Source organism: Hippocampus zosterae, chromosome 9, assembly GCF_025434085.1.
Source record: "Hippocampus zosterae strain Florida chromosome 9, ASM2543408v3, whole genome shotgun sequence".
Taxonomy (NCBI): domain Eukaryota; kingdom Metazoa; phylum Chordata; class Actinopteri; order Syngnathiformes; family Syngnathidae; genus Hippocampus; species Hippocampus zosterae.
Window position 1 is genome coordinate 17002796 of NC_067459.1, and position 13822 is coordinate 17016617.

At 41.7% G+C, this 13822-nt stretch overlaps 1 protein-coding gene across 1 annotated transcript in view; it reads right to left on the reverse strand.

The window, feature by feature from the left end:
- Window positions 1-13822, reverse strand: part of LOC127608313 (guanine nucleotide-binding protein G(i) subunit alpha-2-like) — a 41080-nt gene that overhangs the window by 25636 nt on the left and 1622 nt on the right. The window lies entirely within an intron of this gene.

Below are 13822 nucleotides of genomic sequence, written 5' to 3' on the forward strand. Positions count from 1 at the left end.
TATGCATTCCCCTGCTTGTTGTGAGAAAAAAAAAGACCCATGTTTCCCTTGCTATGGCTGTTTGTATCAACATCACTCAAACGTGGACTACCAAACGGGTTGTTTTTGTAGATATGTTTTATACGTCACAAACCCAGCGCGAACTCCGACCTCACAGTGTACAGACAGCAAAAAATAAATAAAAATCCTTCTCCCGAAATCCAAGCCACAAAAAGGCTTGTGGTTGGAGATTATTTATGACTCAAATATGCCCAACCAACTCCCAAAACGCGTGTTAGTTTGTGGCAAACATTTTACTGACGACTGTTTTAGCAATTTGGGACAATACAAATTCGGATAAGCAGGACATCTTTCACTCACCCCGGGATCGATTCCAAATCTCTCTGAAACAGCAAGTTTGAGTCCAAGGAAGACTATTTTCGGAGTAATTTCCTTGAGTGCGTCATATATTGTGGCCTCCTTTGAGTTGTTCGCGGCACAGCAAACAGCCTGGTTGATGTAATGCTGATGCTAGCTCATAGCATGTAAGTGACACGTGTTGTGCGAGTTGATAGCGTTTTAAACAAATGCTATTTGTACTTGAGCGTTATCAATGTTTCTTTCCCATCCTTCAAATGAGATGCTTTGCAAATGTATTTCAGGCTCTCATGCTGCTATCGGCATTGGTGGCTCGTCATTCATCGCGGCTTTTCTTTGTGTATGTACAAGTACGGATGGGCGTGAAAGACTCCGTGTGTAAACAGAAGCACGTGGAATCAGGCGAGCTATGGCCATGGCCAATAAAATATGGCCTTTTAATGCGAGTCTTGCTTGTGGAGCCAATAATTCTACAAGGCAAAATTTCACGAAAAACTATTGATACACTATAAGGGCCTCACAGGATTGTTGTTGTCATCACTGCACATGTCGGTGTCCCTTTCAGACATTTTTTAGCGGTTATAAACCTTGCACATTAAATTTATTGATTTTTTTTTTTTCTATCAGGCACTTGACCGTGTGGTGAGGTTGCTTTTTGATGGCTACATTTTGTTTCAAGACTTTTGGTCAGAAATGTTCAACACATTTGATATTTAAGACTGTCGGTCCAGACCCATTTCCGAGTCTATGAGCGACCCTAATATTAAGTATATTCTCATCCTTTGTTGGGAAGGGTTGTATCAAACCGAATCAAGACAAACTGATAGTTGATTGTAATGAAGGGGTTAAGGTAAAATGCGTGCGCCATTTGTTTACCGCTAATTACTGTACATTTCTTTTCACTCTTTCCACTCCTTATTGGTCAACTATACATAAGCGCAAGAATGTTAACAGGGAAGGGCTTTAGCGTATGGGTGGGTGAGTGATTGGGACTAAAACAAAAACAGGACAACTGGCCTGAACTTTACTGATTCCTACTACTTTAACTGCATGTTATCGGGCTACAGTACACTCACAAATAGTCAAGTCTATTATAAGAGGCCATTTTGCAGATTAGCCTCCTTTCACTGCAAGCGTTGTAAACGCATGCAGCAGTGCTTGCTAACATAGCTAGCCATGGTCATGCGTGTTGTACATGATCGGCGAAATTCATTGTTGTGAGGTACTATGTTTATAATCGTATTTGTGCCTTTACTAGTTGGGCCGTGTTTAAGTGAGTCCTCTTTCTCACAACACGCATAACAAAGTTAAATTTCAGAAACCTGGCCTTGTAGAAAAGTTCACAGATTTCTGCTCTGGATGACTGTGCTTCATAATCACATTGCAGGAGTGTTTTTAAGCAAGGCATTCAATTCCTTTGAACTCCTATGTCACGAATACTTAATTTTGTGACAAAGGCCTGAAACTATCACAGAATGTTCACCTGCGTGTTATTTTGGAGACTGCAGCGCCGACATTCGGATTCTTGTCATGTACACCAAGTGGTAGTTTGCGAGTGCCTGTATAAAGTAATCATTTCTCAAGTGAGCGATGACAAGAAACACGCCAACGGGCTTTCATGAGGTCAAGATTGGTGCTCAGGCAGTCTGGTCTACTACAGAGGTTAAGCTCCAGATTTGAGCAAACTCCTATAAGCCACTCTTTAAGCTCCATTCAGGCTGAAAGGCTAATTCGCTGCAGTATATTCAAGGATAATCATAGTCAATTACTCCACTGGTGTTCTGACATCACGGTAACCCTGGAAAGAGGCTGCTGTCAGCAACAGCAACGCTTGTTACGCAAGATGGGGGCAAATGGAACTTCACGTGGAATACAGTTGATGTTAACAGAATACAATTGTGATTTGGTGATAAATGTTTTTCCATTTATTCCCGTCAACAACATTCCACTCATACAACAGTTAACCGGATGCCAGCCATGTGTGAATCAAAGTGACAAAAAAAGGCAAAATGAGAGTTAAATTGAACTGCTGCTGCTGCTGCTGTAAAAACAGAAAAGGAATTTCCTGCTCCAGTAAACTGAGATTTGGTAGATTCCAGTTCACAAAAAGAGTTCAACTGATGAACTGGTCTTGATATTTACTCAATTTCCCGCCCATCCAATTTGAAGTGGTGTGGTTTAACAATGTTGCATTTATAATTAATATTTGTCAAGATCAAATGGTTGTTTTTTTTCACAAATTACCATTGTTTTAAAAAATGAATACTGTTGCATACTTAAATGTAAATAACTGACAAAGATGTGTTGCATTCCTAACATTCTGAAGTGCCAATGGGCGCTATGGTTTATTTTGATCGGAGAGGAATAATTTGTTTGGGTATTTGTAATTGCATTATTTAATATTTTTTGTACATCATCCTCCCTTCAACCGTCTTATTTTGCCTCGCGCAATTACTGTCCCGCATATTTAAAGCGGTAGAAAAACAAAGAACACATCTGAAAGCTTGAGCACATTCTTTCCATAAACTTTGACCAGCCTAAACAACTCTGTTGATGAAGGCATTGTGAAGAGAAGATTTACATTCACAACAAAGACTTCTTAAGCTTCGGTCACGTGAAGCTTTTAGCCAACAATTGAAGAAAAATACATGAATAAGCTTACATTAAATAAATTGGTAAATAAAACGTGCCCCACGTCCTTTCCAACTGAAATTGAAAATTAATTGCAGTCACTTTTAGGGAATGAACCAGCTGAGAACAAAATGGGCTTGACATTTGGTGCAATTTAGTCGTTAGCATTTTTTAAAAATGAAAATTAGCTTCACTTTTCTAAGCAGAAAAGTGCGACAGAATGGGTGTGTCAGTTTGCACAATGAGCCAGATAAAAGATTGGCATCTACTTCTCTTTCACACGGATCTTAAAAAAGGAAGTGGGAGATGAGACTAAAAGAAAGGAAATGATGTCACTCACATCCAAAGACGAACAACTGCAGTTGTATGTGTATATTCTGCTTAACGTGTGCATGCATACTGTATGTAATAGTTTTTAACGTCACGTGAAATGTATGTGAAGCAACTACCTGACAGTAATCATAATGACGGCCACAGTTTCAACACTGGTGGTCAGCCTGAAAATCAGCACCCCGAACGAAATCAAGTGTTGGGAAAATGTGACAGATCAAATTGCCTCACCTCGCTCTAAAACAGCAAATGGCTTTCATTGTGTCATTACAACAGTTTGACTTTAATTTGCAACACAGATGCAACAAGCCGTAAAACCCGCCCCATTTTCTAAATAGTGCTCATCATCTTAAGGGTCACAAGGGAGATGTTGTCTATCCCAGTTGATTTTGGGAGGGAGTCGGGATAAATCTTGGGACTGGTTGCCAGCCAATTGCAGGGCTCATACAATGTAGACCACACCCATGAGCAATTTATTGGACTTGGAATGTGAGAGGAAGCCAGAATATTAAGTGGGTAGGGGAGCACAAAAGCACAGGGAGATTATGCAAACTCAATCACCGTGCAACCATATTTATGTAAAATCGTTGACGTGATACACTGTCCAAGTATGTTCACTGTAAAGAAATCCTTTCCGCGACAGACAAATTGTGCAAATTTCATGCTTTCAACTTGTCAGGAGAAAGGAATTGAGGACAATTCTACTGAAGCCAATTGACCATTCGGTTACAGTCTCGCCAAGTGCAGCTGTCACAGCACAAATCACTCTGAAGCCCCCTACGGAAAAGAATATATACCGTATTTTCACGACTATAAGGCGCCATTAAAAGTCTTAAATTTTCTCCAAAATGGACAGGACGCTTTATGATGCGGAGCGTCTTGTTTATGCGCCGAGTTCCAAAACCTGACTGACAGCCGACACGCTGTTTATATAGAGAAAAGGCGGAAGTGACTGTGGCCAGGCATGCGGAGAGAAGTAGGCCAATCAGTGAAGGGTGGGCGTGTATATATACATATATGGAGAGAGAGAGAGAGAGAGAGAAAAGGCGGAAGTGACTGTGGACAGGCATGCGGCGAAGAAGTCCAATGAGTGAAGGGTAGGCGTGTAAGTGGACGCTAAAGGGACGCCCCAAGCAGGTACCAACACCTGTATAGAGTGTGGCTATGTGCATTGTTGCAAAACAACTTCGGTTTTGGTTTCTAAGAACCCCCGAAAATAAATTTGACAAAGAGACACGTCTATGAAGCTCAGTTCAAACTTCAAGCCATCGGTTATGCTTTTGGCATGCGTGCCCATCTCACAGCAGCGGTGAAAAACCAAGTCAAGCAAATGAACGCTGAGCTTGCCGTTATTCCCGGAGGCTTGACTAAAGAACTCTAAATGCTGGACATCGGCATCAACCGGGCGTTCAAAGTAAAGTTGCGAACGGCATGGGAACAATGGATGATGGATGGCAAACACAACTTTACAAAGAGTGAGAGGCAGCACTGGGCCAGTTTGCGAATTTTGCGAATAGATTGTGGCTGCTTGGACAAACGTGTCTGCTTGCACTGTTGTTCGCGTTTTTGGCAAAGCCGGCATCATTTCTGTGGAGCCACATGGCAATGAGAGCAACTCTGAGAACGAGAGGGAACACGGCGTTTTTGATGGATTACCGGTACTTGCACAATTGTTTAATTCTGATACATAGGATGAGGACTTTGATGGATTTCTGGGTGATGATTGATCGAAAAACGTGAGTACATTGTACGATGGCTAAATAAAATACAACTGAACTCAGTTTTGCTTCTGTTGCCTTTTTAAAAAGGTGTTTTTAGCTTGTATCTGTATGTCTTGGCATGCTACCGTATGCTTCAAGCTAACATGTTTTTAGCGTGCGCGCATGCATGCCGTATGTTTAAGCTGTCGTATGTTTTACCACTATAAAACTGCGCCCAATAATAACAGTGCGTTTTGTCTATGTGTAAAATACAGAAATGGCACCCATTAATGAGACTGCGCCCAACCATACGGTGTGTCGAATGGTCGTGAAAATACGGTATACTTCAACCTGTGTGACATCCAAACTATTCCCACCATCCTTCACCCCCCACATGGGTCCCTGCTAACTTGGTTATGTTAGGCAGCCCACTTGTCACTGCTTGCTCAGAATTCCCCTTCTCTACAGTCCCAATTTTACCTCTGCCACCTTGCGCTGAGGCAGTCAAGTTTTGACTTCAAAATAATAACACGAGGAACAGAACGATCGAAAGTATCGGTAGCATCGGTGAAGCACAACTGAAACCCCAGCCGATCAGTTACCAGAAATAATACAAGGTTAACAACGCACTCACCTGGTATTTTTTGGCCAGAACAGTAATTGAAGTTGGAAAAAGTTTCACATATAAAGTACTGACATTTACAACAAAATTTTTAGCGTAACAAAGCAAATCAGTTGCCTTTAAGTGTTTTGACGTTGGGGTTCCATAAAAGGGACAACTGTCTTGTAAACTCTTATTTCTTTCTGGTGAAATGCAGGTAAGCAAACTTTCAACAAGAGCAAAACTTGAATCGTTTAGTTGAACTGCACCAACTTAAAATGTTACCCAACTTTGTTGGACCTGGTTTTGCTAAAGGAAAACGCATCATTGGTCCGGCTTTGGAAACAACTACCGACATCATTTTAGGGACCAAGTGCTCCTTTGGGACATCATTTTAGGGACACCTGTGGGTGTCCCTCAATTATCAGCATGTGGCACCAAGTGATGACTTCTTTCAGATGTCGAAAAAGGTTGTCGATACAAACAACTCCTCACTGGCCAGACCTTTAAAGAAGTTAACAATGAACGTTCGACCCACCCTCTTCACTCATTAGCCACTGACTTTCACACCGCTTCTGCAACATCAAGAGTCACTGCTACCATTGACCTTTTTGTCATTAGACCATTTTGGGGTCCTGTACTTTGTCTCAGCTGCGTGTGGTGCCAGGCCTTCGACTCCGAAAATGACAGGATAAAGTGATGAGGATGAGGGCGGGGGAAGTGAACTGAGCTCATTTCCTATAATGGCAAGGCGGAGGAAATGGACTGTGGGAGGGGTGAGTCGGGATAATGGTTTACAGTACATGTTTAGTGATATGATCACACAAAGAAAGGCCCAATCCCTAACTTCCCAAAGGAACTTGAACATGTAAGCACAACTAGGAGGACACTCGAACATTGTGTGTGGCGATGCGATGGGAGGACACAAACTAGACGAGTGAATTGTGCTTTTGCAGGGCCCCGGTAAAATAAACACTCTTGCGGGGAGCGCTGCCTGAACTGTACGTGCATTAATGTCCAAGTCCCGAGCGAAAACTGAAAACTAAAATAGTTTATGTGGCCCTGGGGCAAAATAGGGAGGACGAGGGAAAAAGTACGAAACGATCGGTTTCAAGCGTCAGGTCATCCGAATCCCTGGAAATATTGTCTTATGTAGTCATGGAGACTGAGGTATTTTGATTTATCTATGACACCCCAAGATCGCCGAGTACTTTTGAAATTGCAGCGTCCTTTGACTTCAATCAAAAAATTAATCTGCGATCCAGAGGGACAACCTGGTATGATGAGAATCATTGAGTACAACATTTTGGTGGGAGGCAACAACCACAGGCAGATATTTTATTAAAATCGATGGACCATTGACTGACCAACATGTTCAAGATAATCACGTAACACAAACGGAATAAATGAATAGTTTGAGGCAACAGAATCTGAATTGGAAGGAAGTCATTCTTGTCGGGACTAAGAAATTGTTAAAACTATTTAGTGAACTGTCCACTCCGCAAGATAGACCAAGTATGAAACCATATGTGAGTTAGGGAGGTTCAGTCGCTCGTCGATCTTGCAACAGTTCCTTTTCCTGTTTTGTGCGCATGCTGTCTGCATGCTTGCATACTGAGGTATCCACTTCCTCTTCCTTCTCTTATTTTCCGACATAAAGGGCACACAAAATAAGGCTCTGGAATCATCCATATTAAGTCTCAAGGTTTTATGAATTCCTACGTAAGCTTGATAGAATACCACCACCGGAAATAAGGACAAAAAATGTTAAATAATTCAATAAAAGTGGTCACTCAGTCTAATTAGCATTTGTCGAGCATATTCAAAGCTGGTTGCCAAGCGACTAAACATGAAATAGGAGATGTAATCCAAGTGAAGCATATGTGGGTACGCTATACGTATCCATCCATCCATTTTCCGATCCGCTTATCCTCACAAGGGTCGCGGTGGGTGCTGTAGCCTATCCCACCTGTCTTCGGGTAGTAGGCGGGAGGACACCCTGAACCGGTTGCCAGCCAATCACAGAGCACAGAGACGAACAACCATCCGCGCTAACACTCACACCCAGGGACCATTTGGAGTGTTCAGTCTGTCATGCATTTTTTGGGAATATGGGAGGAAACCGGAGTACCCGGGGAAAACCCACGCAGGCCCGGGGAGAACATACCAAGTCCATACAGGGAGGCGGGAGCTGGAATTGAACCCAGTACCTCTGCACTGTGTGGTTGACGCACCAACATGTCGACCACCGGGTTCGTTGCTATGCTACATTCTATGCTAATATTTGTATTGTTAAAATGCTGAAAATATATATTTATATATTTTGTTTTTTTAATCACATTTCTTCCGATTTCAACCAACCTGTCATCTTCAAGTAATATAATACAGGTTTCCTTCAGGTAATTACACCTTCAGGTAATATAAAACCTGTTCATGGTAGCACTAACACCATGAACAGGTTAGTCAACGGCGCTGTGCAATGGTTTAAGTTCTGAATATCCGCAGGGGCGGCCTTTATCTGTAAGCCTTGCTCGCTGTGTAATTGCACTCTATCCAAGCCTGGCACATTCACGCTCGCTGATGTGCTATCCTGTGCGTCACGCAACTAATTGTGCAGCGCTGTGGCACAGTTTGTTGAGTAAACAAGGCTGAAAACATGAGGCATCAGCTTATTTGATAAAGCCGGCCGATTACACCAGGCCCTAAATGGCTGAAAACGTGTCTCAAGAATAGCTGATATGGAAATGAAATTAAGCAAGCAACAATTTAGCCTCGCTTTTATTGGTTACAGATGAAACGCTCGTCTCCGAAACAGGCCGTTGTTATTGCGCCTGACAACTACGAAGATTGCAGCTCACTTTAATAACGGGGAGAAATCCCGGCGTCGATGTGGCGCTGAGCATGTGCACTGAGAGGCGGCAGCATGTGTCACCTTGGATAGCCATCAAACTGGAAAAAGGGACTCTACTGAAAGCTAAATTTTATCTGCCATTTTTTTAACCAGGCGCACAATGAAACACTACCAGCTGCGGGGCTAATAAAAAGGCTCCCCGTCTAGCTCATCAACACAAAAATGACAACAACAATGCACCCACATAACGACTAATCTATCCCTCCGTTTCCATCTCAGCATTTAGCAATGGCCTTTTGTTGCAGCCCGTTAGTTAAATGTGACTCATATTTCTATTGTTGAAAAACAAAGGAAGGATATTCAATTCAAACAGACTTACTTGTGATCAGCCACTGGGATGACATAATGGGTCATGAGAGGAACAGGAAGTGAGAAGGATTTTGCATAAGATGTTTTTTTTTAAAATAAAAAAAATACACAAATAAACACAAAGCTAATTGCCAGTCGAATTTTCTAAAAATGAGTGAACTCAAACATGTACGACGTTGAAGTGGTAATTTGACCCAAGACTTTCAGGCAGAACACACCGCAAAAAGTCGATGTCCGGATAAGCATCGTGATGCATAGCTAATTGTTAAGAATTCAGCCAATTGTGTGGGATTGATTATTCGTGTCCAAAGGCAAAAATAAATTATTAACGAAAAAGCGTCACTTCCCAATTTGAAGGATGGCCAATTATAAACTGACAGTTGAGACAGGATATTACTCTCTGTAATGTTATATAACTGACTATCAACTTTTACTTGTTAACCCAAGTATGACTTCTTTTTCTGGCTAAATGATGATCAAATGTGCCCCCCGTCACGGAAGCGTCACAAAAGCGATGGACCAGCAGGGAATGAACCACGAGCAGCATTGATGCGTTGTTTTTTTTTTTGGTTATGTTTTAATGGCCGTGTTGGTGCTGCTTTCACTGGCAATGTCATCAGCTTTGGTCAGTAATTGAGTTATTTTGAAAAACCTTATTTTAGGATTGACTGCGGTCGCACTCTGCACGGCGCTTGCTAGGAGCTAATTAGCACGCAGGCTAAGTCAACACCAAAGATTGGACCAACTGACTCCATGGAAGACAAGACTGTACAATGAATCCCTGGAGTCTCCAGTCAAAAAAAGAACCCGACTGTTCACCCGCATTTCATCCACTAGACTGATGTGAGGTTGTAGTCCTCTGCACTACGTCTTTAAGACATGGAATTTATTTTTAGTACGTCTACATTTGTGCTACAAGTCACTTGTATTGCTGTGCCTGCAGGCGACATGCGTGCCAAAATATTTGCATAAGAGTGCCTGGCAAATCTCTGCAGCGATGTGTTCCTCTGTAATGAATGTGAGCCTGCGTGTGCGTAATTGTGTACAGTGCATTATGCAGAAACACGCCCCAATTGCATGCTTGGTTTTTCACATTGCAACATTGTGCCAAGTAACTTTGTATTTATACAAAACTAGAAATGCACAGTGAGCCAAAAAAAGTCATGAGAAAATCTCCACAAGTCCATTGCCGAGTGGGGAGGAGATTAAAATGTCAATCAAGGACCAAGTGGGGAATGAAGGGCGGCTGGGAAGCACGACCTGTTAACTTGGGCTTTAATGTATTCACTGTCCGTGTCACAGTAACGACCGATTTTCCCTGGAAATAATGTTCAAAGCCTGGAGCAATTACGGGAAAGCACATACAACGAAAACACTGATTTGTTTGTTTGCACACAGTAGGGCAGAGTCAACTCCACTGAAGAACAAATCAAGTGAAGCGTCGAGGTCAAATCTAAATTTCAAGAAACAATACGCAGCGGCTCTACCATGACATAACGTGCTTTAAAGGTACTTTTAAAAGTACATTGCGTCCACAGTAATACAAAGTACTTGGCTTTACTGTGACATTTACAAATGATTTCATAAAGGAAAAACAACTGTCACAAGGCCTTTTGGGTTCAGCCCGTCATTTACTTTGAAAGCCTTGGCATTTTAGAAAAACGTCCACGTTGCAGGTTTTTTTGTACCTACTCTTTGGTGCCAAAATGAATACAGAGACAAGTTTAATTTCATTGTGGTTATGGAAATACCATTAACTCGAGTGGAATTCACAAGATGTATGCCAACTAATGTTAGTGCCACGGGAGTATGTTTTTCATGGTGAGTGATTGAGAAAAAAAAAAAATCAAGCCAAGAGTTTTATAAGCATCAGCTTCACATGTGAAGGCAGTCAAACATCACAGTCCTCAGTTGTGTTCTATGCACCGCCCTTAAAGGCAACATTTGAAAATGTGTTTCGGCCATAAGAGGCTGTCTCCATGACATTTTTTTTACACGGCAAATAATGCAAACATTTCAACACCCGCAGAGCAACATTAACGGTCTTGTCTGTCTAAAATTGTACATTTCTGAAAATGGAGTTCATGCTTTTTTTTTGCTCTAATGTGACATTGTCCATCCTATTACAGTACTTGGTCTGAACTGGGGTTGTATGTGAAACCGTCTCAGATTGGAAACGCATGAAAACATTCAAAACAGCAAACTTGAAAGTACACATAGCATTTTAAAACATCAACACAGAGGAAAGCGAGAAATAAACTGAAGATAATTTGATGAGACACAGCTAAGCTGCCATTTAGCGTGACATGCGACTCCATAAACTCAATTTCTCAGATCAAAAATACACCAAACGGAGCATTAAAGATGTGCTTTAGAAGAACCATTAAGACTTTATTAGCAAAGTCCAAGGCAATCGACAAAGAAATAAGTACACATGGTGTTGTCTGGTGCGATATACCTGAACTATCAAACAATAAGGCCACATTGGCAAACCCCGCCTATTGGTGGTTTGACACTCACATCTTGTGCCTTTTTGAAATGCTCTAATACGCCATCACAGCCCTCGCCTATCGGAAAGAATTGGTTTCAAAGAACTATTTTGACGTCATATGCTTATGCTTCAACTGTTCCAAGAACGTCAGAGTGGAGCTAAGTTTAGCTGGCGTTGTTTGGGGGAATTACAGCATCTTCACCGTATTGACTTGTTGCTGCACTGCTGAGTGGCTTAAGAAGCACACGCTAATAAGCAATAGAGGTCTCCTGATTGGCAAGTGATTGGTATTTTTACCGGTTGCTGCGGTGATACTTGGCATGAGTTTGAAATTGTATTTTTGGGATGATAACTAATGGGATATTTACACTTTAAGCCAATCATATAGGCTATTCTAAACATTTGAGGGGAGGGTGTCAATTATTGGCAGCTTTTCGCTATTTGCAACCATCTAAAGACAGAAGTTGCAGGGTTTCTTATCAAGTTAGGTTGTGCTACCTGCGCAAAAAAGAGCCAACATTGCCCAGATTCTAAAGTAAATTAAGTCATAATGAAATTATTATTACGGGGATTGGTCAACAAAATGATTCAAATGAACATTTCTTTAAAGTCTAACATCAGTGTCTGGCTCATAGGCCCAGTTCCAGTCAGGTGATGTAGCCAAAGAAAGGAAGAAGTGAGAGTGAGTTGTTTTGGAGTTTTTTGGAGCTCCTGAAACAGATGCTAAATGCTGACAAAGAATAGTTTGAGCAAAGAATAGTTTGAGGCGTTTATGTAGCACCCTTTAAGGGCGTCACAAAGCAATCACACTCAGTGCTACGCTATGTGACTGCCAACGTCCAATGATGGCTTTACTTAAAAGGCAGCACAACCATCCATGCGGTACAAAAATACAGAGGACACAAGTGACAAGATTCACAAAGCTGCACAACTCATTGACTTTTTTTTTTTCTTCTGGAGACCGGTTGTCTTTAAATTGAAATTCGTGAACAGAGTTTTGGATTAAGCGCTGCAGTGTAATCCCTCAGACACTTGGCTGGATAGTAATTACGGTACGGATATGAATGCGGCAATACGGAGCCAAGTGTATCATTAGCAAAACAAAACTTAACTAGCCATGTCTTAAAACAACCCATGGCCTTTTCTATTACACCCCCTCTTTGTTATGTTCGATCTGGATGAGATGAGATGACAAAACAACTTCAGGAAGCTGTGATCATGAAGCTACTAAAACTGCAACTGAGACAACAAAACAACAAAACGCCCCGCTGAATGGTCAGAATTTAAGGCGGCAGCACCAGCATTGTGGCTGAATATCAAAAGACAAAAGCAACATTTTATGCCTTACAGTGCAACACTCATGGTCAAACTCAACCCTTATAAGGACATAGGGCAATCTAACTTCAATGCTATTTGTTTCCCAGTGGCAAGTGTTGAAACTGTTGCCGTCATTATAACCTTTATCAACTAGACAAGCAATTTTTTAATTCGCCACATTTCAATACTGTCACAAGTGTTAAGAATGTACCCTTCACATGTTGAATTGAAAAACATTTGTGACAGCGTTGTCAATGTTAGATAGTAAGTGGCAAGAAGCTAACATTAGCAGTTGACGACACTGCCTCGACTTTACAGTCGATTCAACCTGACAATCTTGAATGCGCTCACTCATCCGTGTGGCTATTGACAGTCAATTCCTGACTTAACGGCGCATCATCTCAGATTGGCGGGGAATTAAATACTCTCCAACACTGGATGCTCCATTGGGACATTTTAGCAGTGATTCGAAGCGGAATCTGCTAATTTCACAAAATGTCCGCCACATATTGTTCCTGTACTTCTCTTTGCAAGTGCTCTATACTTAACACAGGGTGTTGATGCTGATGCTACTTCAAAAAAGAGCAAAAATGACAAATAACTGAGGCTTTTGCTTTCTAGTGAAGAGGGCCACAAGTGAACGTTCATTTTGGGGGTCCCCACTGACGAATGTGCACATTAAAAATCAAGGAATTAAGCTGTAAGAATGATGCTACCGGTGAGGAATTGATTCTTTATTGATCATGTCTTTACACAATTGACACAACGCACGGTGAACGAGTAGGCAGAGCCCACTATAAAACGCACTGACCAACATTTACAATTTCAATAAATCTATCATATGTTCCAAGAAATTTTATTTTTTACCAAAAGACTATCTTTTTTATTTCATTGTGTCTCGCACTTCCAGTACATGTACGTTGAAATTTATTTGTGCAATCAGATTGCGGATGGGTTGCCATGTAAATTTAATCCGTGTGGGGCCATCAGAATCAGTAGTGCTGTCTGATGTTACTTAAAACTCTAGACCCCACCCCGCCCCCCAGGGATGTCAGCATTTTTCTGTCCTCTTGATTGGTGGGTAATAGCAAAACCTGTTACGGCCAAGTTCGACTAGCAAAACAAGTCTGTAGCGATCTGTACACAGGAACAGATTTCCAACATCTCTGGTCAAC